The sequence below is a fragment of the Xenopus laevis genome, chromosome 8S (assembly GCF_017654675.1).
Source record: "Xenopus laevis strain J_2021 chromosome 8S, Xenopus_laevis_v10.1, whole genome shotgun sequence".
Taxonomy (NCBI): domain Eukaryota; kingdom Metazoa; phylum Chordata; class Amphibia; order Anura; family Pipidae; genus Xenopus; species Xenopus laevis.
This window is the reverse complement of record NC_054386.1, coordinates 40,071,770-40,094,340: the sequence shown is the minus strand read 5'-3', so window position 1 is coordinate 40,094,340 and position 22,571 is coordinate 40,071,770. Positions and strand designations below refer to the sequence as shown.

At 40.7% G+C, this 22,571-nt stretch overlaps 1 protein-coding gene across 6 annotated transcripts in view; it reads left to right on the top strand.

Moving 5' to 3' along the window:
- Window positions 1-22,571, top strand: part of mapkap1.S (MAPK associated protein 1 S homeolog) — a 147,504-nt gene that overhangs the window by 29,678 nt on the left and 95,255 nt on the right. For 2 of the 6 annotated variants that reach the window (XM_018232847.2, XM_041575060.1), the window contains exon 1: window positions 21,794-22,034. The exons of 1 other annotated variant lie outside the window; for it this stretch is intronic. The gene's annotated coding sequence lies outside the window, so the exon portion shown is untranslated. Of the gene's footprint in view, window positions 1-21,793; window positions 22,045-22,571 lie in introns of those variants that run through there. 3 more of the 6 variants (XM_018232846.2, XM_041575057.1, XM_041575058.1) reach the window with 3 other exon arrangements.

Sequence of the window (22,571 nt, the reverse complement as noted above, 5' to 3'; positions counted from 1 at the left end):
AAGGAGAAGGAAAGGCAAAACATAAGTAAAGCTCTATGGCAATTCTGGTAGAGTAATTACTTACATAGTGTAGTAATTCCTATCTCCCTGGTGTCTAGCTGTAGTAAACGTGCTGTAATGATAATGCGTCTGCAGGACTCCAGTCACGTCACTGAATTTCACTCTAGCTTCCTCTAGGCTGCACGAGGCAGCCTTCAGTTGCATTGGGCCAAATTCGCTTCTATTGCGCATGCTTCAGAGGCGCAGCTTTCCTCTCATCTACGACTCGCACCTGGGGTAAGGGGGAGTGTTTATTTGACGCAACGCCATTAGCGAACAAGAGGAAAAAGGAAGCCTGTTATACTTTACCAAGATGGCGGCCGCGTTTTACTGAATAAGAGCTGAATATGATACACGATTTACTAGTTTTATATACACATAGGTAAGCTAAAACCAATGCGATTTAAGACATCTAGATGATAACTTTTGAGTGAGGTAGTTCATAGCTTTTGCCTTTCCCTCTCCTTAAAAGGAACAGTAACATTAAAAAATGAAAGTGTTTTAAAATAATAGAAATATAATGTAGTGTTGCACTGCGCAGAAACACTACTATAGTTTATATAAATAATCTGCAGGACAACAGTACATTAGCACTTTAATTTTTTGATGTTACTATTCCTTTAAGTCTACGAAGAAGATTGTGTAAATATTAAATAAACCCAATAGGCTGGTTCTGCTTCCAATATGGATTGCTTATATCTTAGTTGGGATCAAGTACAAAGTACTGTTTTTTTATTATTATTATTATTATTATTATTATTATAGAGAAAAAGGAAATCATTTTTAAAAATTTGGATCATTTGGATAAAATGGAATATACGGGAGATGGCCTTTCCGTAATTTGGAACTAGATAACAGTTTTACGAATAACAGACAATACCTGTACCTGGCACTTTATCCAAACTGAGATAGTATTAAGGCTTATTGGAAGCAAAACAAGCCTACTGGGTTTATTTAATGTTTAAGTGATTTATTGGAAGACTTCAGGTATGAAAATCCAAATTAATGGAAATATCCTTTATCAGGAAAACCCCAGGTCCCAAGAATTCTGGATAATAGGTCCCATATATGTATTTTAATGCCATATATACAGAGAGAGAGAGTAATGCCAACTGCTTTTTTCCCTACAGGCTATAATGGTACAATATAATGACACAAATGAAAAACAACATATACAAGTGGTATATTATTCCTTTACATTGAAAACCTGCTGACTTTATAAGGTTAGTTAATGTAGAATGTAGCCTATTTGTAAGAGGAAGCAGTATGTCCCAGATGTGTAAAGATTAATGACTGGTACATATGTCACTATAACATTTGTGCGTTTTCTCTGTTGTGTTTCTATTCCCTCATTGCACATTGTCTATACATCCCCCTTAAAGTGACACCAAAACTCCCCGTACAAAAATACTGCTGCATGGCGACAACGTCTTGAACTGAAATCAGGAAGATAAAAAAAAGCAAATAATTTATATTTGTATAAGTATAAACTGTCAGCAAACAATCCAAGGCAAAAGGTTAGAGGATCTTGTCCATAGAAGCAAATAGTCTAACTCTAAGGAGATCGTTTGTGACATTATTCTATAGGATAATAAGGGAATGCTATACACACTAACACACTATGCTCCCTATGGTTTGTGCAAGAATAGATACAAAATGACAAAGCTCAAAAAAAATTCAGCATTGAATTATGGATGGTGAATACAGTTAAAATCAAGGCGCCGGTTCAAGTCTCAAACTGTAGATGGCAGTCAGGGTCTGTTGAGCTATAAGTGTTCGAGTCTGTTTGTAGAACAATAGCACATTAGCTGAAACTGGCCTTAAGCAAGAAAATTCCTTTAAGGCTGTGTTTGAAAGGAAAAAATCAGGTTTCCTTTGTGGAAACATCGTTTTCTGAACCCCATCTAAAAAGTGTTATTGCAGAGGGTGAACCCAACTGCCAATTTAAACCCTTTGCATAATTGTATGGCTCTTCTTATAACCTGTTGTTTATTGGATTGAAATAGAGACAGTCCTGGAACGAGAAGGGCTGCTTCTTTAATTCAGAGGCAGAATAATGAACTACAATCTTGAAAGGACTCTATTAAAAAAAAAAATCAGTGTACAGGTATGGGATCCGTTATCCGGAAACCTGTTGTCCAGACAGCTCCAAATTATGGAAAGGCCATCTCCTATAGACTCCATAATAATACGCTCCTTTATATTTCTGGAAAAAAGGCAAAATAAACTTGAACCCTTCTTTATAAAGTGCTATATTATCCCGTTAAAAGGAAATGAGATAATGGGCACAAACTGATTCTGAATTAATTATGTGACAGTATCAGGGCATCAACATGAAATTAGCAGACACGATTTTAACGCAACTGAGTGGATATTGGGGAATTTCTGGCAACTGTTAATTCTAAAAAAGCCTAAACTGTTTCCTCCCAAAGCATTGCTCAGAAACAGGTTTCATGTCATTCCACAGTTGAACAAAACTAAAAGTAATGAATGGGTTTTCCCTCCAATTCTAGTCTACGTGGGCAACACAGCAGTGCAAGGAGTTTGCATTGTCGTCTTGCAGTGCTGGAGCCCTAGGTTCACTTCTGCACTTGGTTTCTAAAGACATTGATCATGATGAGTGAATGTGATAGGGACAAGTTGATGCTGTATAAAAAGAATAATAATAATTAAAATGTTTATGATTAAATATTTAGAGACAAAATGTCATGATGTGTCTCCACTTATATCATGAGAGTACACAAGAGCTATTAATAAACTATGAATTAATTATCTAAAATCTTGTACCCCCAGTCAGATGGAGTTCTACAATCTATATAAAATGTTGCTTGCAGCCCTGGGCTTTTATATGGTCCTGGAATTCCTTTGTGACTTTTAAATATATTTACATTTTACTCCAGAGACTCTATTGTTCCTTATATTACCCTTAATGATGTAATTAATATAATAGGTGCTTAATGATGTCACGTGACTCATTTTATGGAATAATGTACCCTCCCCCCATGTTCTGCGTTCTACAGAAAATGTTTGGCATGTAGCCTGAGGTTTTTATATGGCTGTGGAATTCATTTCTTTTAAATATCCTTACATTTTACATGCAAGGCTATATTGTCCCCTATCAGGGGCATAACTACAGAGGAAACTGACCCTGCGGCGGGGGGGGGGAGGTATAGGGACCCCAGGAAGGCCTAATTCATATACAATTTCAATCAATATTGGTAAAAAAGGTCAACATCTAGACATTTTGGGGGCCTGAAAAATAATTTGCTTTGGGGCCCATTAATTTCTAGTTATGCACTTGTCCCCTGTATTACCCTTAGTGACATCATCTACTTAGTGATGTCATGATGTTATTTGAGTTACATGGCTCACTGTATGAAATAATGTACCCCCTGTTAACAAAAGTTCCATGCTATCATAGAATTCCATGATTTAGATAAAATGTTCAACCTGCAGACTTTTATATGGTCATGGAATTCCTCAGTGACACCGGAATATCCTGACATTGTCCTCTACATTGTCCATTGTCTGCTTTTAAGATTTATTAGAGAAAGCAAAGGAACAGACATTTGTTTTTTTGCCTTCTGATTGACACATATATTAATGCCTCACTTTGCTGTGCTACATCGCCGTTGCACTGTATTACGGGGAATGAGCTCTAAATACATGAACACAGAAGACTTGGCTAATTCCACCACAAAGCGATAAAAGGATTTAATTAACCCCATTGTGTTCGTGAAATTTGAGGCCCTACGACTAAATGTCCACAACGTTCGTCCCCTTCAGCTGAACATGTCATTAGGCTCCGTTGGTCCTTGGGATGATGGATTTTGGGGCTGAAATGTCCTTCGTAGTACAAAAGATTGCTTGAGGATTGTCATATAACTAGCTGACCTTCTCACTGAGGAGAAAGAAGTACGATCCTGCACGATACTTCTCAGTGAAGGACGCATATAGACATGACATTACGAGATACATTAAACTCTCTGCCACACTGTATATCAACACATTCACGGAACATATTGCTTTGGCTTACTCTCTCCCTAAGAAATAAAAAGGAACGTCGTGACATTTGTATCATTGTGCCAGGAAAGAGAGAAGGAATACACCCCAGATGGATCACACAGGTTTATCAATTTAGCAGTAGGCAGGTGTTTCATTCTGCTGGGTAATATATTTGAATCACTGCGTGAAAATATAAATGATTATTATGCTCTACTAGAAATCTGCACAGTATTTAAAAAAATGGATATTGCAACTTCTCTGGCATAATAAATATGCATATAATTTATAGATCATGGCACCGGATTTGCAAAGCAGAATTTTTTTTCCATATTTTACGATTTTAAAGGAAAATCATTGCTGCTCTTAGGAGAATGGGTATATTATTTAGCATTTTGCATTGCATTTCATTCCCTGGGTCTTTTTTTTTCTTGTTTTGTTTCATTTAAGATCCTCTCAATGTGTGCCCTGCTACTTATCTGCCACTTTCTCTTCTCTGCACCGAAGTTTCTGACTTTTGAAATAATGCAGCAGAAGCTAGCTGATTAAAGGAAATGTAACACCTGAAAAAAAATATTCATATTCCAGTCTCCTATTCAAATCGATGCATGGTTGCTAGGGTAATTTGGAAATTGCAAGCTGCTGAATAAAAAGCTAAATAACTCAAAAACTGCAAATAAAAAAATAAAACCAATTGCAAATTGTCTCAGAATATCATTCTCTACATCATACTAAAAGTTAACTCAAAGGTTTAATAAATTGCGAAGAAGTAGTGATTTTTTTTTATAAAAAAAAAATCACAAATTTTTCAGGATTTTTGGAGTTGAGTAAATAACCCTGTGTCCAAATGTTCAGGTGTTTGTACATTTGAGTATAGCGAGGCAACTGCATCCCATTTGATTAACTTTTAGTATGATGTAGAGAGGGATATTCTGAGACCATTTGCAATTGGTTTTCATTTTTTATTATTTGTGTTTTTTTAATTATTTAATTCTTTATTCTGCAGCTCTCCAGTTTGCAATTTCAGCAATCTGGTTGGTAGGGTCCAAATTACCCTAGCAATCATGGATTCATTTGAATAAGAGACTGGAATTTGAATAGGAGAGGCCTGAATAGAGCGATGAGTAATGAAAAGTAGCAATAACAATATGTTTGTAGCCTTAAAGAGCATTTGTTTTTAGATGGGGTGAACCCCATTTGAAAGCTGGAAAGATTCAGAAGAAGAAGGCAAATAATTCAAAAACGATAAAAATTAAGGTCAATTGAAAAGTTGCTTAGAATAAGCCTGTCAGCTATTGCTCGGATTCAAGCCAGGGACCTTTGGGTTTCAGGCTCGATGCCTTAACCATTTGGCCAGGTGAGCAGCTTGTCGGGTTGCTCGCTATGTATAACCTGGTCTCTGCACCCCTAACCCAGCTGCCGTCTGATTGGCCTCTCCAGCCCCAGCTCAGCTGCAGCCTGTTTGGCCTCTGCAGCCCCAGCTGCCGCCTGATTAGCTATAGTCAGCCAATCAGGGCTGACTCTTCCCTATTTAAGGGCAGCACTTGGAACACTCCTTGCCAGAGCATTACATAATTTCTCCCTAGTACTGCAGCAGTGCCCCTAACTAGGCAGTTCTAGCTCTTGCCCCTTATTATTCCTTCTTGCCTTTGTCTGCCTGTCCTTGTCTTGCTTTACCCTATCTTGTACCTTCCCAGCCTTGATCTGACCCTGCCTTGCTTGTTCCTGATTTCTGCTTCCTGTTCCACCTTGTACCTGACTTCACCTTGTACTGAGATTGTCTGCCTTGTACCTTGTACCCCTCTCTTGCTATCCGCTCCAGTCTTGTCTTGCTATCCTGCTCTAGTCTCCTTCTGCACTCTATCCCCAGTTTGATCTGATCTACGCCTGCACCGTCCTGTTCCACTCCTGCTCTGTCCAGTCTGTTCCTGTTCTGAGTTGTTGCCCTCCTCTTCCTGCCTAGTCCAGTCCTGATCTTCGCCCTCTCCGTCCTGCTCTGCACCTGATCCAGACTGACTCTTCGCCCTCAGCAACCTGTTCCTTCCTCCCCTTGAAGTGTTACCTAGGCACATACAGCTCCTGTCTCAAGGACTCGCTCTTTCCCTACCAGTCTCCACAGCGCCCCCTACCTAATCCTTGACAAAGCCATTGTATACTAATACTCATACCAACAGTTAACTTAAAGGTGATTCACCACTTTAAGTAGGCTAGGACATAATTTATACTTTATAGCTGTTGGCAGGGCCACCATATTAAATCATCACACAAATTAGTTGGCCCCCTCATGGGGCCCAAGTTACTAGGTTACTGCTCACCCAAGCCCCCTGGGGGTACATCTTGCCAGTTAAGTAGAATGGACGCCCCACTTTAGGAACACTCTGTCCATTTCAACCCTGTTTAACGTTAAACTGGGCTATTGCATCTATTAGGGCCCCGGTCTGGGACCAGGTCCCTAACGAGACTTCCAAATGTCACCCCATAATAGCACCTGGATGCTGGGTTTTACAGTCTTTGTTGTTATAGCGCAGGAAGCATATACTGTAACAGAGTTAAACAGACAATTTGCAAGATTAAAAAGAAAGCAACCCCTCAGTATTTTTCCTTTGAAAATCTTTTTTCCAGTTCCCCTTGTCTGCTGGATCACCAAATCAAGATAAAAAGTAGATCAGCACACAGACTATGGAAAAAATAACAAAAAAACAGAACTAGCGCAATATTGTTAAGATTCAGTACAGTCACCAAGGCTTAGTGATCTTCTTGAGTTAAGTACTTTAAGGGCATTTTTCATTAAAGAAAAAACCACCCGAATCAAACAGGAAGTCTTCTCTGTTTGTTTTCTTTTAAATAGCTAAATATGACAGTATAGCTTATTGAATGTGCAGTACTTCTCTGCTTTCTAAACATTTATATTGCTTGCTATGGATTAGAAAGTCTCTATAGATTTCAGCAGAACAGTACAACCTATTTAGGTTCACTAGATGTGCTGTTTCGCTGGAGCCTGATGGGAGCATCTCAGCCAAAACAAAAGACTATTACATCTATTCTATTTACAAATATAAATGGTAGACTGGGAATATTAACTGCATGCAGTCGCTTTTTTTTTTCTTTTTTAGAGAGAATTAATTAAATCAGTATTGATATGCCAGATTTTACCTTTTATGAAAGGGGAATGAAACCTAAAAATAAATGTTTGCTTGTTCTCCCTTCTCCTGCTGAAATATTGTGTATTTGTATGACTTCGATCAGATTAAGTACACTTCCTGTTTAGCAAGAGTGCAATGAATAGGACTGGTGCTGCACATATGTTTTGTTTCAGATATTTTTTGAGCTTAATAGCGAAAATGAAACTCCTCCATAACGGTCATTTATGAATAAAGCCTTAAATTCAGTTGTGCTAAAATGAGTGCAAGTGTTGGCAGTGTCAGACTGGGGGTGGGGGGGGTACGGGTCCACTGAGGCTTCCAAATTACACCCTCTGGGCCCTGCCCCAGCCACAAACTCCTCTCTGTCCCAGTGTGTACCTTCATATTCCTTCACGTGGCCACATTTGGGGTGGTGGGAAGTCAAGAAACAGTGCAGTTAAGCAGCGTCTCAGTCGGCCGTGGGGAGTGGTTTGGGTTGGCAGGGCCCACCATTATTTTCCCGGTATCCCATCGGCCCAGTCCCACCCTGAGTGTTGGACTTAATGATACCTCTGTATAATTGCACCATTACCTGTCCATCTTGCTTCTTCTGATGAATCATGAGCAAGTGTGCTTATTGACACTGGTTAACCCTGGAAATAAAATAGGCTCAGTAGACTTGCCCTAAAAGAATCACATGCTGTCATTCAATGCCATGTGCCAGAAGTAACAATATCCTAACTAATGATTCAGGGTAACACAATTGTATTTGTTTAAACATACCAGCAACAATTGTGGTGGGCTAACTACCCCTGCAGCCCAAATTTTGCAGGAATTATCGGGGGGTCAGTGTGAGTAAAAACATGCCGATTTACATCTATAAATTCTTACAAGTTGGATAATTCAATGACCCTTATGCAACCCCTCTTCACCCTTTGTTGTGACTGTTTTGTAAGTAGAATTCCATTATGCAGGATAATTAACTGTGCACTAGTAAATTCATTATCTACATCACAAGGACCAAACAAGAAGTAAGTTTAGTTCCCCTGTTTTGCCCAAGAAACAACAAAACCCGTAGTGATTAAAAAGCATGTTAAGCCAATGCCCGATTCATTGATCACATGTTGAACAAGCGGGTATACTACCCTTTTAGGTCCTTTTTGCTTCAGGCATAGTGAGGACCTTTGCTTGAGACATCAGTTAATCATTAATGGTACCATCTCAAGTTTCACAAGCTATTACATTAATTGAAAATATGCTTCCCTCTCGGAACTATGCTAAAGCTGACACTGAGAAATCCTTTCTCTGAATCTCTGTAATTCTTCTAGTCTGGGAAGGGAGCGAACGGATCATTTGATGTTCAACAAAGGAGCCGGTTTGAAGCTCAGAAGTACAAGAGTAATATTAATAAATTATAAGCCCTTGGATATTATACAAAGTTCAGTATTTGAGCCAGCGCACACTGGGAGTTAAGCAAAGTAGTGAGCATTTATTGTGCTCAGTTTTAATCGTTTTGTTCTTTATTTCAAGGAGATCATTTGTTTTCTCCTTTCTATTGCTAAGAAAGTCACCTCATTATAACTTGAAAAATATCAGGATTAATTAGGCAGAATGAGAGCGCTAATGAGATCGTCAACAAGTCACCTCCGAGAGATGTGAATTGCTCTGCACCACAGAGACAGTTTAGTGTAGAGTCAGCTTAGTCTGATGAGACAATACACGCTATTCCATGGAACTGCACTGAGCACAGAACATTCCTACAGGGATGGAAGGAGGATTCAGTCAATGCTCATAATATTTGGAGGTTTGCTACACATTACCTTCAGGTTGTTAGAGACAGATTATCAAAACAGAATTACATAGAACTTCATAAAGATTCTATTTAATGTTGGGTGACTTTTCTCAAAGCCGAATTATGCTAAGGTTTTGACTCTGAAGTCCCCATCAGATCTAGTAGACTAGACACAACACACCTTCATATGGAAAGGGCCACCTTTAGTGGAAGAAGAGCCTTCGGCTTATGGACCATCACTATCAAACTTTGGCTGTTTGGTAGGTGCTTCAAATATATTTTAACAACTTATGAACCACAGCCCTGGCATCTGTAAAATAAGTTATTACCCTCTTGCACTATTGTTGCCATCTAGCCCTACTATATTTATTGCTCTGCAACTGCTGTCCAGTAAGGCACCGCTAAGTGGGCAAAGTAAACCATTATGGACCCTCTAAACACAGCTCCTCATGTGGCCCTGGGAAGGACACTTTAGTGGCAGTGACACGCCCCAAATCATAATGATTTTGTCTAAATCCCCCTCTGCCTTTACTGAAAATGGTAAGAGTTGAACTTTATCTGTGTCTTGCCTATAATAAATGTGATTATTTTGACAACATACTGGCTCATTGACTAAAATGTGTCTCTTATTTGACCAAGATGTGATGTTGTGGCACTTGCTGCATATGGGTAGGCCTATAACCTACCAAATTTATGTTATGGGGGCCATTGGTAGACAAGAATTTGCACTCAGGTAACTTTTTACATATAATATATAGCCAGTATCAGCAGTATCAATAGCTTGTTGATACTACCTCAAGGCAAGCCCCCACATGGAACCATCTTCTTTGTGCAGTTCAGCCAAATGTCACTCTGAAGCTTTAGATTGGGAATGTGTGTCTCACTTGATATTAGTTAGCACTGTTTGCTGTTGCTCCTGGATTGATTTAGCCATGTTATGGAGGTTAGTTTTTTGGCATCGCTGTCAGGATCTATTGTAGAGCTGGCTGTGTAGCCGAAGATGGAGTCTATAGGGCTGGGACTGTGATTGGAGTAGCCTGCCATTACTCGGTGCAATGTTGGAAGAATGAGAGTGCTGTGTGTAACAGGCAGGAGGTACAGTTAGAAATTAGAGGGGAGCTTATGGTGGGAACTAAAAGGGGAGATGGAGCACAGGCAGGGCCCCTGTGTGCAATTTTGCATCCATGTTAGTAAGCAGTTGGAGTATACTGCATATTTGCCAGAAATGATCATTCATAACAAAGAGAAATTACGTTTAAACTGGGACAATTTTATATTGGACCGTAATCCAATAGGAACCCACTTTTCTCACTGTTATTTTATAGCTGAGGATCCTTCTCGACATTCTGATCATACTGTACATTCCTTATTTCACACATACTGTAACTAAGTTCACCTACACATACATCTATTATACATCTGTCACAAGCTCCTGTAGATTCTGCATTCCTGCCTCTCCGCTGAAGAGTTTATCCTAAGTTTTGGCTCCTATTACTGGAGTCTAATGTTAAAGTTACTAGCAAAGCACAGTTTTGTAATGAAAAGCACATTTCCCGAAGCAATAAATGCTTTTAAAAAATTTTTTTGAAAAAAATAAAAATTACTTTTATGATATCAATATTGGAGCAATTTCGGACTAAGATGTAAGGACAAAGTATTTTTACCTTGCAAATTTCCTTCTCCAAAACCTGTGTTCTTCTTGTGGGGCCAGGCCCTAGTGGGGAGAACTCAGCTTTAAAGAAAATTGTATTTTCTATCTGGCATTAGTGTTTAGAACGTGTCTGAGACAAAGCACTATACTGGAAGTTTGGGAACAAAATTTTTGCAAATTGTGGCAATGTTTTACTCTACTTTCTGCAACAAAAAAAGGAAAGCTATAGTGGGAAGGGGCCAATGCATAATGGGAAAAAAAGACGGATTGCTTGGTATGTGGCATTAAAGGGACAGTAACACTAAAAAAATTAAAGTGTCCTAAAGTAATGAAAATATAATGTAGTGTTGAGCTGCACTGGTAAAGCTGGTGTGTTTGCTTCAGAAACACAACTATAATTTATATAAACAAGCTGCTGTGTAGTGATGGGGGGCAGCCATTCAAGCTGGAATAGGAGAAAAAGCACAGGATACACAACAGATAACAGATGAGCTCTGTAGTATACAATGGGTTTATCTGTTTTCTACTGTGTATCCTGTGCTGGAATGGCAGCCCCCATGTGGCTACACAGCAGCTTCTTTATATAAACTATAGTTGTTTTTCTGAAGTAAACACACTGGTTCTGCCAGTGCAGGGCAACAGCACATTATATTGTCTTTCCTTTAAAACACTTAATTTTTTTGTTAGTTACTTTAAAGGGGTTGTTCACCTTTGAGATAACTCTTAATATGATGTAGAGAGTGATATTCTGAGACAATTTGCAATAGGTTTTCATTTTTTATTATTTGTAATTCTGAGTTATTTAGCTTTTTATTCAGCAGCTCTCCAGTATGCAATTTCAGCCATCTGGTTGTTAGCGTCCAAATTACCCTAGCAACCATGCAGTGATTTGAATAAGAGACTGGAACTTGAATAGTAGGGGGCCTGAGTAGAAAGATGTGTAATAAAAAGTAGCAATAACAATACATTTGTAGCTTTACACAGCATTTGCTTTTTATAAGGGGTCGCATGAAAAAGGCAAACAACTCTAAAACTATAAAAAATAAATAATGAAAACCAATTGAACAATTTATTGGAATTGGCCATTCTATAACATACTAAAAGTTTCCTTAAAGGTGAACCACCCCTTTAAGAAACTAATGGTTGTTTTGGCAGTATCACCATTCAGAGGCATTGGGCCTAGGCAATATTTTCAATGGGAACCCATGGTCCTCCTTCAATCAAAATACCCCTTGCTCAATTGCTCTGACCAAAATAGTTGTGATTTGTGACCTGATATATATATACTCTAAGAAAGAACCATTCTGCTCCTACCCACCCACCTGTAGTATGCTTTCCATGAGACAGACTATACTGCCGCTTGCATTATCACCAGCTACACAAAATCATATGTGCTTATTGTTTATTAAAACACCCCAGACAATTTACACGAAAAAAGAAATTGTGATGTCCCTGCTGTTAATTAAGGCTGTAGAGAAGATTTTAAGCTGAGGCACTGTCTCGCCTCGCTACTGCATCTATCAAACCAGATGGATACACACAGCACTCTCACACATTTGTAAAGCTTTTAGCTTCTCCGTCATGTGAAAGCAAAGGCCCCATCGACAGATATAATAGCAATAATGAAAGGTGGATGTGATTATTAATGCTAAGATGGCTGCATTAGCATAAAGGGTGAGGAGCGTTTATCTCCTGCTCCTGCGGTCTTTGTTAGCCATGCAATATAACATGTTGATAGCAAACTCTTAATGGCAGGGACTTGCTCTTAATAGTCTGACATTCATTGTGTTGCTACAAAATTTTTCCGGATTGTGCTTCCATGCTATTAACATTCTATTACATAATAAAAACACACAGAAATTGTACTTTGATAATATAACTCCCTACACAGACCTGGTAACAAACTGTTCTTCTTGGCCTTTTTGTGAACTACATGTATTGTCTCTACTGGTAAATCTATTTATACATCTACCTAGTTAACTGGCTAATATGCCTATATTTGTCTATGAAATTCTGTCTGTCTATCTATCGCCTTTTATTATTCTAGCTGTCTGCCAGGCTATTGTTTTATTTAGCTATCTGTTTATCTAGGTAACTGGCTAATATGCCTATATTTGTCTACGGACTTCTGTCTTTTTGCTTGCCTGTCTGCAGTGTCGGACTGGGACACCAGGGGCCCACCAAAAACCCTTAGATCAGGGGCCCACCCAAAAACCTTTAGACCAGGGGTCTCTCTAAATATTATTTTCTTCCTCTCCTCACTCAACCTCTATTCTCCTAGTCTCTTTTCTTTACACTATAACCTATTATTCCATCTATTTAGCCTATTTATTCTCATAGAAATAGGGAATGACCATGAAATAGGCCAATTGTTTAGAAGCAGGAGGGCCCACTGACACCTGGGCCCACCTGGAGTTTTCCTGGTATCCTGGTGGGCCAGTCCAACACTGCCTGTCTATCTATCGTATATACCCGAGTATAAGCCGAGTTTTTCAGCATCCAAAATGTGCTGAAAAAGTCTACCTCGGCTTATACTCGGGTCAGTGGTACCCAACCGGAGAAGCTGAGATTGCAGTCACTTTTAATCATTCCTATACCAACAGTACACTTGGGGAGAGACTGCAATATCCCACAATGCCCTCTGTTGGTTATATGAAAGAATAACAGTGCGCCCTCTGTTGGTTATATGAAAGAATAACAGTGACTGCAATATCACACAGCGCCATCTGTTGGTTATATGAAAGAATAACAGTGACTGCAATATCACACAGCACCATCTGTTGGTTGTATGAAAGAATAACAGTGCGCCCTCTGTTGGTTATATTAAAGAATAACAGTGACTGCAATATCACACAGCACCCTCTGTTGGTTATATGAAAGAATAACAGTTTGCCCTCTGTTGGTTATATGAAAGAATAACAGTGACTGCAATATCACACAGCACCCTCTGTTGGTTATATGAAAGAATAACAGTGACTGCAATATCACACAGCGCCATCTGTTGGTTATATGGAAGAATAACAGTGACTGCAATATCACACAGTGCCCTCTGTTGGTTATATGAAAGATTAACAGTGACTGCAATATCACACAGCACCCTCTGTTGGTTATATGAAAGAAAACAGTGACTGCAATATCACACAGCGCCCTCTGTTGGTTATATGAAAGATTAACAGTGACTGCAATATCACACAGCACCCTCTGTTGGTTATATGAAAGAATAACAGTGACTGCAATATCACACAGCGCCCTCTGTTGGTTATACGAAAGATTAACAGTGATGGCAATATCAAACAGCACCCTCTCCACATGGTAGTGGGACAATGCACACAGTAATCCGTTTGGCAATTCTCTGTCACCATCAACTTTGCAAAGAAGTCCGGTCGATCGCTGGGGGGTCGCTTTGGCAGAATGTGCGCTGCTGGGAGACAGGGCTGTAGTTGTGTCTAGGCTTATACTAGAGTCAATAAGTTTTCCCAGTTTTCGTAGGTAAAATTAGGTACCTTGGCTTATACTCGGGTCGGCTTATACTCGAGTATATACGGTATCTATCTATCTATCATCTGTTTATCTATCATCTATCCATGATACATGATAGATAGAACAGCCGAATTTCCGGTTTGAAAAGTACCAGGAGCGGCATTTTTGCCGCCACTGGCACCTAGTGGGGCGCTCCATCCATTATATTTATCCCTCTATCTAATCTATCGATCCCTATATCTATCTTTCTATCTATGTATCTATCATCTATCTATCCCTCTATCTATTTATCCATCTATCTGTCGTCTATCCATCTACCATCTATCTATCCATATATCTATCTATCTATCTATCTATCTATCTATCTATCTATCTAGCTATCTATCTAGCTATCTATCTAGCTATCCATATATTTGTCATCTATCTATCTATCTATCTATCTATCTATCTATCATGAGGCCACATCCTCATGATAACTGAGAAGAACATTCGCTGGGCAGATCATGCTAGAGAAATGTATTAAAGGAGAAGGAAAGGTTAAAACAAAGTAAGCCTTATCAGAAAGGTCCATCTAAATATACCAGTAAACCCCCAAAGTAGTGCTGCTCTGAGTCCCCTGTCAAAAGAAACACAGCATTTCTTTCCTTCTATTGTGTACACATGGGCTTCTGTATCAGACTTCCTGCCTTCATCTTAAACCTCATTGCCCTGGGCAAGAGCATGCTCAGTTTGTTCCTCTTCCCCACCACCCTCCCTTCTCTACTGTAATCTGAGCCCAGAGCAGGGAGAGACTCAGGCAGGAAGTGATGTCACACCCCATTAATACTGTAGCTGCTATCCTAAACAAGCAGAGAGTTTCTAGAGCTTTTTACTCAGGTATGGTAAAACATTCTACAGAATAAATATAGCATTCTAGCTTGCACTATTGCAGCTAATCTATTGCCAATAAAATGCCTCCATAGCTTTCCTTCTCCTTTAAAAGCCCCATCTTCCAGGAGGTGAATGTTCCTTTAAAATAGCTGGTATATGATCTTTTATAACAGGAGATAACTTAATATTTTGTCTGAAAAATGTGGTACTTAGAGAGGTCACTTTTTTGCCTTAATTGATCTTACCAGAGGATAATCTGGATGTCAGTGAATCAATGTCTAAACCACAGAGTAAGCAAGGGTCAAGCCACATACTAAGTACCTTGGTTAGCGGTAGACTTGGTAGGTATGAATATAATATATGACCGGGATGTAAAAGCTATAGCCTTCTGGCTGTTGCTGGACAAACAAGAATTTGAAGAGAGTGATACCACAGCCGTGTGTGTATTTTAGTGCAGGTTTTGCTTTTGAGCAGTCTGGGGGACATACAAATCTCTTGGATGCACTGATAGCAATGCAATATTGTATAAAAATTCTCCCGAATATGAGGTACAAGTCCCAAGAGAATTTTTACAAATCGCATCCCTGAAGGTAATGATTAATGTATTGGAGGCATTTTAAAACAGATGATATTTGTAATAGAAAAAGGAATATATATATATATATAAACAGCGCTTGGTCTGTGCACCCAGAGCACAAAATGGATGCCTAGGTGCTAGAACTTCAAAATCATCTTGTCAAACCTGGTTGGTTTGACAAGATGATGACGTCATCCACACGAGTGTCCCCACACACGCCCCTCACTAACATAATTTTTGTATTTGGCGCCATTTCTGGCTATCTTATGTATATATACCTGTATGTTCATTGGTGCACCTTCACTTCCTGAGGACGGCTCATGTAGCTGAGCCAAAACGTTGAATAATCGACCATTTTTTTCTCTCACATAAGACCTGTGTGTGCGGACTCTTTTGTTACTTTATATATATATATATAGATATAGATATATAGATATATATATATATATATATAGATATAGATATATAGATATAGATATGGATATAGATATTTATACCATAAGTCTACTAGAAAAGCATGAATGAGGATTATTTATATCTTAGTTTGGATAAAGTACAAGGTATTGTTTTATTATTGAAAAATTTAGAGTATTTGGCTAAAATGGAGTCTATGGGAGATGGCCTTTCCATAATATCTGGAGCTATATATATCTATAAATAAGTTTTCCCTGGGGGCCTTATATTAGAGTGCTGAGGTTAAAGGACCAGTAACACCATTTTTAATTCTTAAAAAAAATGAATGCATATACATTACTTACCTCCAATATGCTAATCTTTCCTGCTGTTTGGATAAGACATAGGAAAAAACTGAAACCGACACTGTCCCACGGCGTCCAAGGGGTCTCCGCCATCTTCTTGCTTGTTCTTCTTCTTCTCCCCCTACGTGCGCGCTGCTGCGTCTCTCTTCCGGGACCCGTCTTCCGGGTTCATAATGTAACTTCCGGAAGTTTCCACTTCACAAACAGCCTTTAGCACCCGCAGTGTTGTACTCCACACAGCCCTCATTGGTTCCCTCTCTGCCCGCAGCATTTCCCTCCCATCAGCCTTACCCTCTGTTCAGCTTCTCTGCCGGCAGCTCTTGTCACCTCTGCCTTTTTCTACCCGCAGCGTTTCTGTCCCGCAGGCTTTCCCTCCCCTTAGCCTCTCTGCCGGCAGCTCTTGTCACCTCTGCCTTTTTCTCCCCGCAGCGTTTCTGTCCCGCAGGCTTTCCCTCCCCTTAGCCTCTCTGCCGGCAGCTCTTGTCACCTCTGCCTTTTTCTCCCCGCAGCGTTTCTGTCCTGCAGGCTTTCCCTCCCCTTAGCCTCTCTGCCGGCAGCTCTTGTCACCTCTGCCTTTTTCTCCCCGCAGCGTTTCTGTCCCGCAGGCTTTCCCTCCCCTTAGCCTCTCTGCTGGCAGCTCTTCTGTCACATCGGCTTTTCTCTCCCACGCAGCGTTTCCCTCCCCTCAGCCTTACCCTCCGTTCAGCTTCTTTGCCGGCAGCCCTTCTGTCACCTCGGCGTCCAAGGGGTCTCCGCCATCTTCTTGCTTGTTCTTCTTCTTCTCCCCCTACGTGCGCGCTGCTGCGTCTCTCTTCCGGGACCCGACTTCCGGGTTCATAATGTAACTTCCGGAAGTTTCCCCTTCACAAACAGCCTTTAGCACCCGCAGTGTTGTACTCCACACAGCCCTCATTGGTTCCCTCTCTGCCCGCAGCATTTCCCTCCCATCAGCCTTACCCTCTGTTCAGCTTCTCTGCCGGCAGCTCTTGTCACCTCTGCCTTTTTCTCCCCGCAGCGTTTCTGTCCCGCAGGCTTTCCCTCTCCTTAGCCTCTCTGCCGGCAGCTCTTGTCACCTCTGCCTTTTTCTCCCCGCAGCGTTTCTGTCCCGCAGGCTTTCCCTCCCCTTAGCCTCTCTGCCGGCAGCTCTTGTCACCTCTGCCTTTTCTCCCCGCAGCGTTTCTGTCCCACAGACTTTCCCTCCCCTTAGCCTCTCTGCCGGCAGCTCTTCTGTCACCTCTGCCTTTTTCTCCCCACAGTGTTCCTGTCCCCTTAGCCTCTCTCCTCTCAACCTTTCTCTCCGCTGGAAGTTCACTCACCTCTGCCTGATGCTCTGCCTCGCGAGACCTTACTTACCTCCAGGTCTGCTCTGTGTTCTTACTTCCGGTTCTGTGTGGAGGTACAGCATCGGGAGCGCGCACTGGTCGCCCTTTCGCCGTTTTCCAATGTAAGGGAGAAAAGGTATTTTGAAATTTTTTTAAAAAAAACGCTAGGCCTGTTATATAAATATATTGGGGCATGGCCATTGTTTTAAGCATATAGAATGGATTTTTTAAATAAAATTTTTTGATGTTACTGGTCCTTTAAGTTGTGTAATATGTATATCGAGCCATACCCATGTGCACCCAATGAAAAAAGGGATGAGCTGCATTTCAGTGTGGTTTTTTTTTGTATTATGGGGAGGTGGCTCTCTCCTCAATGCTTGCTCTCCCAACCTCCGCCTAATGGTGTCTTTGGAAGATAAAGAGAAAAGCGGGTTCTCCCCCCAAAGATAACACTCTCGTTTTTTCACTTAGTTAGGACTGACACATGGACACTGCCTTGACGGGAGTGTCAGTTTAGGCATATTTTGTACAAATTTTGTAAACAAACTAAAGTGTCTCTTTTTACTAAATGTTACCTTTAAGTTGTGCAAAAATAAGTTTTCCCTGGGGGCTATATATTGGAGTGCCGGGCTTAAGTTGTGCAGTATATGTATGTATATATACACCTAAGGCCCGCCCTCAGGGGGGTGCAAAAATAAGTTTTCCCTGGGGGCTATATATTGGAGTGCCGGGCTTAAGTTATGCAGTATATGTATGTATATATACACCTAAGGCCCGCCCTCAGGGGGGTGCCCCTGAGGGCGGGTCTCAGGTGCCCATATAAACCAACCGCCAACGTATAGACTGGTAAGTAAATCCGGCGGCTAAGCTGGGGGGGGGGAAGGAGAGGGGTTAGGCCTTAATTTTTTATGATATTATACGTTGTGCATGATAAGCATGTGTGTTTTTCTACAGTATACGTGGATAATAAAATCTGCATTCTTTGGGTAGATTTTAGTTTGGACAATATCAATGTATTAACAAGTGGGGACACTTGTCTTTTGCATCTGTGTCCCACACGATGGCCACACATGCTCCACAAGGGTTAAGCTGACTGCTCATTCATATCAATATGCCAGGTAATATTACACCCATCAAACCCTGACACACTGTCCCATCTGTGTTTTTTCTTCTTTAATGATGTCTGTGCTTAATTGGCATTTTGATAGCTCCAAGATACAAGTCAATTAACATATTTATGAGTGCCATTTACTATACCCTGGAATGAATTTCATTTATTTTTCATAGTCTAAAATTGCTCTTTCCAATGTTTGCGTTCGATAATAAGTGTTCGCTGTAAAGGCAAGACAGTTTTACTTAAGCAACACAAGTTTATTTTAAGATTCTAGTTACCCACCCAATTAAATCTCATTATGCTTTGAAATAGGTTCATGTGGTGGTGGGCTTCCTTGGTAAATGCAGCCCTCCAGCTCAGCATACCACTGCTGCGATCTAGTTACATTATATGAAGTGATATTAGTCTAGCATGTTCTGATCTGCCAGAACCCCAATCACTTCTTAACAAACCATACCCTCTTGTGGGCTACACTTTAGGAACCAAGGAATTGGGGGTTATGGAAATAGAGATAGTGACGGTTATTTATCATTATAAGAGAAGGAAGGATATAATCATTGGGGAGGTACTAAAATGTTAAGCATAAGAAAAGCCCAATGTGATGCTTATAAAGAAGTCAGTGCAGTTTTCACTGAACAGGAGTACGTCTGGGGTACTTCACACCATAGTGTGATCTTCTTTGTTCTCTCTGACCCCGGGCCAGGTGGGCATGTGCAGTAAAGACGTCTGTCACTATTAACAAAAAGAGAAGTCGATGGCGGAGCTCTCCCCTGAAGAAGTGCCCAGTGTGGGGCACGATACGCGTTAGTTTTTTGGCACTCCCACTACTATGATACCACAATGTATGTTTAAATAAAGCCAGATTTTGTTATTATCCTACCGTCTCCCGTGGATACGTTTTCCAGCGCTGCCAGCGGTAATTTGGTCGTTTGTATGTGCAGTAAAGCCAGATATTTGGCTTTGAAGTTTTGCTCTTGTCTCATAGTCATAGCTCCAGTGGCAGAACTACCAGGGGAGCAGGTGGTCTGATTGGACCAGGGTCCACACCCCCTCAGGGCCCCCCGGCAGCTCGCATACCACTGTAGCCGGCAAAAAAAAATAAAAAATGGCGTCCGGAGGGGGGTCCGGCTGCACAGCCCGCACATGGGCCTGCCCCCAGCTAGTTACGTTACTGCATACCTCCCAAATGTCCCGTTTATCAGTCCCGATTTTGACAGCTCAAAACCCAGTCCCAGATTTTTACTGACTTTCTCTTTGATCTCCTGCACTGAACAGCCAGAAAAAGATACAAAGTTTCTAACTTAATTGGCTTTTGGCAGAGAGCCCAGAATACATGGCAGGTGCACTTCGACACATTTGTAACAACTTTAGATAAGCAAAGAAGCAATTGTAACAATTTAAGATAAGCAGGTCTCTTGGGGGAACTGTGTAGATTAAAGGGCAATTCACCTTCATTAGCAAAACTGTAATAACACATAAAACCAACAGAAATGTGTTCAAACTTTCATAACCTTCCAAATTTTGTAAAATGGTAATGTAATTAGGGGGTGTGGCCACAAAAAATGGGCATGGCCAAATAATTCCCCACGCTGCAAATCTTTTTGTCCCTCTTTCTATTTCTGAAAAGTATGCTCAACTTTGGGTGCTCACCTGGGACGGAAATTAGAGAAGATTCTGAAAGAAGGAAAGACGAAGAAGATGATGGCATGGTGCTCCTAGCCTAGTCACTTGGGCTGGTGCAGTGTTGGATGTTGCTTCAAAATCATTTACTTCCCCTTAAGCGAATAAGTGGTAAATATTTATAAAAGGGTTTCCCCAAAATGGTTACATTTTAATTTATCTAGTCAGAAAGTCTTCTGACAAACAGAGGCCTTGAAATTGTGATTGTCAAACAGAAGTGGAACCAGTTGGGAATCTCTGAAACAAACACACACCAGTTGTCCCAGGGCAGCTCAACAGTACATAATATTTTCATTACTTTAAAACAAAAAAAAATTGTTCATATTACCGAAACCTTAAAAGTGTAAGCCCTGATAAGGCTTAATGTGGACTTTACAGTAGCCATTATAGGTAGGGTTACCACCTTTTGTGGAAAAAAATACTGGCCTTCCATTATATTTATCTTTTTCCCTATTAATAACATTGAGATCAGCCATAATTTTTACCGGGCCGGTAAAATACTGGCCAGGTGGCAACCCTAATTGTAGGTGGGAAAGGGAAATAGTTGGGGACCTCTAATTTAGGGGTATCATTATGCTCCTTCCCGCTCCTCTCCCATGCGGGATAGGTGTTTGGGGGAGACGTCCCACTAGGAAGGTCAGAATGAGAGCAGGGACAGGGGGTTACTTTGTTTCCCTCTCACCCCTACGAAAATTCTTTTAGACCAGGCACTATTGGGAGATGGACAATGCATCCAGAAAACTCAAGCAGTGACTGAGCAAAGCTGAGGTGAAACACAACAAATCAAATAGCATAAAGTGGTTGGAAATGCTAGGTCACAATAGTACAGTTGGGCATGGTTCGGGATCGGGAATGGTTGGTCGCTCGCCCTTTGGGGTCCATTTAGAGGACAGAGGTTTATTGCAGCTAGGTTTGCCACATTTTCCGCTACAAAATACTGGCCTTCCTACTGTATACGTTTATAATTTTTCCCTATTAATAACATTGGCACAAAGCTTAATTTTTACCGGCCAGGCCTTTAATACGCTGCAACCCTATAGCCTATGGGTGGCTACTACTAATGTTGTGAACAGTGTTCCCTGGCCAAGGGGCCTACATATGTTTGTTAATAAGATATGTTTATGGCAATGCCCTGCATGGGTTTCCTACAGTAATTATATACAGTAGTTTGCAGCAATTAATTTTACGTTAGGTGCATTATGTGTGGATTTAGAACCATCACTTTATTGTTTCACGCCACATTCTCTGGCATTACTAGTAACATAGATGAATGGCTTATTCTCAACTGTGTGTTCATTATACATTTAGTGCTGCTGACACACACACCATACTTCCTCTTTACTCAACTAAAGCGACTGCGTGCTACGTCATTGCGCTTATAGACGTGCCGTCGTGACATCACAGTATCGCAAGATGAGACTTCTAGAATTGCTGGCCGGCAGCAGCAGCCGAGGAACTGGATATTAACGGAGTTGCGGGACATTTGAACAGCAATTTGGGACTGCCGACTGCGTTGAGGAAATCGCACGGAAATCGGTGGAGAGTTTGGGCGCTATGCGGCGATGCAGCGGAAAAGATAAGCCACGCTGGTCACGTGATGTTTTGGTTGCACAGTGACAGAAGCACGGTCTGTGTGTGTAGGTTTTTTCTACTTTTACAATGGGAAATGATCTGATACAGAATGTGTGAAGTGTCTGTTTTACCCCCACACTGGTATTCTCTTTGGCATTATTATGTCTGACTTAGTACTCTGTTTATTATTGATTCAGTGCTTTCAGTTCTTTATGCAAGAACTGTTTCCTAATACAACTAGAGAAAACCCTAAACAACCCCAAAATTGTCTTTCATAAGAGGAACTTGCTCTTTGCCTTCTGTGTTTTATTTTCCTTAGTGTCCTCCTCTATGAAAGATATTTGCTGGTAAAAAAAACAACCAATATGCTAAACACGGTCTCTACACCTTTCCTATAAGGTGTTTAAAAGAACAGTAATGCCAACAAATGAAAGTATATTAAATTAATGACAATATAATGTAGTGTTGCCCTGCACTGGTAAAACTGGCGCATTTGCTTTAGAAACACAATTATAATTTATATAAACAAGCTGCTGTGTATCCATGGGGCAGTCATTGAAAGCTGAAAAAGGAGAAAATGCACAGGATGCAC